The sequence below is a fragment of the Microcebus murinus genome, chromosome 11 (genome assembly GCF_040939455.1).
Source record: "Microcebus murinus isolate Inina chromosome 11, M.murinus_Inina_mat1.0, whole genome shotgun sequence".
NCBI lineage: Eukaryota > Metazoa > Chordata > Mammalia > Primates > Cheirogaleidae > Microcebus > Microcebus murinus.
Window position 1 is genome coordinate 31338107 of NC_134114.1, and position 3600 is coordinate 31341706.

Genomic DNA, 3600 nt, shown 5'->3' on the forward strand with positions numbered 1-3600 from the left:
GAGTTCTTGTTGTCTTTGGCTTTGATATATCCTGTTCCTGCCTTACATTCTAACTCCTCAAGGCCAGAAACTGTGCTTTATTTTTCCTTGTATTTTCTACTTGGTCTAGGTATTACAAAATGATAGGTGCTCTATAAATATGTGTAGAATAGATAACTAAGTGAATACATTTATAAATAAAACAACCAACCCATCAAGCAATCTATGAGTTAATTTCTGGACTTGTGAACAATGAGTATTTCCAGTTAAACTTTAATTAATATAGGAAAAAAAGACAGTCCAGTTTTTAGTATTGCTCCATGGCAACTTTCCACGAAATCCAAAGTAGCAATTTTTATGTTAGTTTTGCTAGATTAAGATGTTAATGAAGAAGAATTTATTAGTCTTGAAATTTCTCTTTAGCTGCTCTATCTTCACTTTCTAAAAGGGTAAATCATTTGTGTATCTAAACAAAGAAAAATTAGAAACAAGATATTAAGCATTTAATCAACATAATTTTTAATTTTTTTTATTTAATAAAGTTTTATTTTTCCAAATATACAGTTGGTTGGACCTGTTCATGCGTCTTCCCCAGCAGCGGGGGCATCTCCACCCTTCGTATTTCTGTTGTAAATTACTTAAGCTCTGTCCTTTGAAACCAGCTTGGTAAGTCCTTTACTAAGGAGCTCCGTAAGAGCTGCTCTGGCCAGGGTACTTAGAATCTTCAATCTCTCTGAGACCACAGCTGGTTTATAAGCTTATAGTTAGGAACTGCTTTACAGAGTTTGTCACACGTAGCTTTGTCAAACAAAACTAAGTTGTTGGGCTCCTCCGGAACTTTGCCTTTGCACCACTTCTTCTTTTTGGCCTTGTCCCCGGGTGTGTTCACTGGGTCTTTGTCTTTCTTGGCCGACTTTCCGGCATCTTTCTTCTTGTCTGCATCGCCAGAAGTGCTGCAACCACCGCAGCCTCCTTAAGACGTTGGACAAAAATAAAATGCTGCTCACGAACAGGCCCAGAAATCTCCACCCGCCCCGAGTACTTCCGGGGCAAGGGGCGGAGCCACGTACACTCGTTCTCTGGGGAAGAATTCTCTCTCTAGCCCGAGGGAAGGTGGAAGTGGAGTCCAACTTCCAGGCCGCTAGCTTGTTGTGCTGAACTCTGCTGCTAGCTTTGCCGCTAGTTGTGAAGCAGTAGTATAGCGCTATCTTCCGGCACTGAGACGGGAAAGCAATTTACCTAGTCCCAACGTCTAACTTTCTGGCATTACCAACGACCAAGCATGTAGCTCCAAGTGCAAAAGCGCCACAGGTGGCGACGCGGCCTTAATCAACATTTTTAAAACGTAAATTTTAGCGCCATAGAGGTGGTAAAATCCAATCATTTTAAATGTGCTATATTAGGAGGTTTAGATTTCATTAATTAACTTACTTAAAAGATGACACAATCTACATAGTCAAAATATCAACCAAAAACCCCAGGCTTTTGCCTATGAAACAAGCTTTGGAAGAATTGTCCATTATTATGGTTGCTGAGAAACAATAACATCCTTTGCACAGCTTTGCTAACAGTAGCCTTTGCGTTTGACATTTTGGAAGCAAGGAAAGCGAATGTCTTGAAAATTTGAAAAGCCAATTCATCATAATATCTGACATTTGAGAGCTGATATTATCGTTTGCGATTTAAAATTCAGAATTGACAAAACACAGTCATGTAACACAGCCCAGCAGAAGGTCTCATGGAAATGTATAAACTTATCTGGGGAAACAACATAGAGTCGCAAAAAGTTGATCGTTTTAAATTTTAATGTTTATTCCTCCCCATCTCATCTCCAAGTTTTACAAAATAATGAGTTTCTACCTTCTGCAACAAACAAAATTGTATGTACAAGAAACTGATTTTATATAGGGGAATTATATAGAGGGATTTTATATAATGGATTTAAAAATCCACTGTGTGACCTTTTCATCATGGTTAAGAGACTTTTCTTAAACGTGTATCATATGGTATTTATTGATCATTTGTTTCTTTATTTCTAATCAAAATATAAAGATATGTTCAATACTACTCTGGGGATTCTGTTTAGGATACTAATAATAGTAATGATGGTGCTGTGTTTTTATACATAAGGTTTTCTGTACAGGGATTTCTATATGGTAGCAACAGGAGGTATTTTCAGTAGCATTTGCATCAGAATATATCCAATTGGAAGAATTCTTCAGAAATCATAGCCTCAAAGTAACAAAAGGTCCCCCTGAAAGCCCAGGTGATCTCTTGTCCCTGAATCTGATTATCGATTTTCTTTGTCATCAAAGAAATCAGAGAAATGGGCATCAATGATTTTATGCTCATTCCTTTCCTTATCTGGCATTAACAATTTTGCCTCTTTTCTAAAGATCGGCTTGCTCTGTGTATTGGGCCTAGTTTTGTGGTAGTTACTCTCAGAACAGCAAAGGAGAATATTTCCCTTCTTTCTTCCTTATAAACACTGCAAGAAAACATGCTCAGTTCTTTGTACAATTGACAACTGCAACCATTGCTCCAGGGCAGATTAAGGAAAACTCATATTCTCTCTAATATAACCCAGAAGTGCCTGTTCATCTACATTATGGCCGAAACACGCATTTCATTGCTGCTCTGTGATCTAATTCAGAGGAGAGATAGCTGCTGCATTTTCAATTGATATATAAAAATAGCTGCTTGCTCTAAACTCCATGTGACGTCAATGGAATTATTAAAAAGCAGTGACCAGTCTGCAGAATGTCTTGGTTGAAGCTATTGCAGCATGAAATGTAGATACTTAAGCAATATCATTTTTTTCTGTTGACAAACAGCCATATTTTCTTATTTCAAGGTAATTTTCATCAATCATTTAGCAAATACGTGGTCAAAGCTCAGGTTTTTTTCACTATATCATGGGGTTTAATCTTGTGTATAGTTAAAGGTCAGCCCCATTCGAGAATGATTCATATTCTGTAAATATGGTGGAAATGGACTTTTGAGGACCTTTGGAAATTTCTCTGTAGATTCCTATATAATCTCAAGCCCACAGACTAGCTCGTACTGTATTAGCTTCCAACCACAGGCTTTTCTGGAGGTGACTGGCACAGGAAGCCACTGGACTCTTAATAGTAATCAATATGGTGCTGAGGTCCACTGACAAATTCTTTTCAGGTGGTGGAACTTGTACCAGGAACCAGAAATGAATATAAAAAATGCCAAATGGAGTCAGGCTTAGGAGCCTGCCAAATCTGTTACCCTGTAAAAATTTCTGGTGCCCTTCCTCCAGTATGGAGACTTTTCCCCATTCCTATCAAACTAAATTCTACCTAGACTGCAAATGACCCTGAAGAAGACCACTGTGGCATATTATCTTTCCCCTTTCTGATAAGACTACTCTAGTCCATGGGCATTTCCCTGGCTGAGATCTTCATCAACTCTCTGTTCATGCACTTTCACAAAAGAATGCCCTCCTGCCCCCGGTTCACCCCTCTTTCATCAAACCTTAGTTGCAATCTTTCTAAAATATCCATCTGATTATATTAGCCCCTGGCTTAACAACGTCTCCTCATGTGAGAGATGTCCTACCTCCACATCTTTTAACCAGGTAAACTCATCCAT

General features: G+C 38.4%; 1 pseudogene; it reads right to left on the bottom strand.

Annotated features, from left to right (window-relative positions):
* Positions 1-557: 557 nt before the first annotated feature.
* LOC142873704 (small ribosomal subunit protein eS25-like) lies at positions 558-3600 on the bottom strand (annotated as a pseudogene).